We start from the raw sequence: 852 nt of genomic DNA, 5'->3' as shown, positions 1-852 counted from the left end.
AACAGCTTTTTTAAGTCATTTGTATTTTCTCCTGCTACTTCATGTTTTCCTATCAGTCTTATGTTATTCTTCTTTGCATCATCTAGGAGTTATTGGATCGATTTCTCATGATCTCTTACTGTTTTTAAGAGATGTCTCTTTTCATGTTCACTGACTGCAATCTTATTTTCTATATCTGAGAGCCTATCTTCGCATTCTTTTATTCTGTTGCATACACTTTCAATAGAGTGTTTAATCTCCTGGATATCTGTTTGAATATGTTTTATGGATTCCATTTCTTTCCTATGTTGGCCGTTTATTTTTTCCATTTCTTTCTTATGCTGGGCCTTCACGGCTTCTATCATGGTCCTGAGCTCATCTATTTTTTTGTCAGTTTCTGCTCTAGAGTCTCGAATCACGACTTCCATTTTGCTCACTATCTCTATGGTTATCTGGGAAATTATTTCTGTTTTGAATTTTTCTAGAGCCTGATTGATCTGTTTGGTTACTTCCTGTGCCTTGAGTTCAGGGTGTCCTGGTGGTTCACTGTTGGCCTTTTCATCCTCATTTGTCCTACTGTTTGCCATTGGTGAACTGGAAGTCTGTCCTTGTGTCTTGCTTACGTGTTTTCTCATTTTAATTTTTGTTGTCGGACTGTCCTTGGTTTAATCTCTGGATTATCACCCAAATCTTCCTGATACAGTTGCACTCTAGCTTCTGTGTCTCTAACGACCCACAGACATTCTCATCTTCATAACATCAGAGAAAATAGCTCATCAAATCAACGGCAATGCTTTACACCAACTGATACAATCAGCAACACATTAAGATCAAGCACAACTTGGACACTGACCTCCTGTGGTAGTCGCTAGT

The sequence above is a fragment of the Fukomys damarensis genome, unplaced genomic scaffold (assembly GCF_012274545.1).
Source record: "Fukomys damarensis isolate Sample0158 unplaced genomic scaffold, DMR_v1.0_HiC HiC_scaffold_29, whole genome shotgun sequence".
Taxonomy (NCBI): Eukaryota; Metazoa; Chordata; class Mammalia; order Rodentia; family Bathyergidae; genus Fukomys; species Fukomys damarensis.
The sequence above is the reverse complement of the archived record's forward strand: the minus strand, read 5'-3'. Positions refer to the sequence as shown.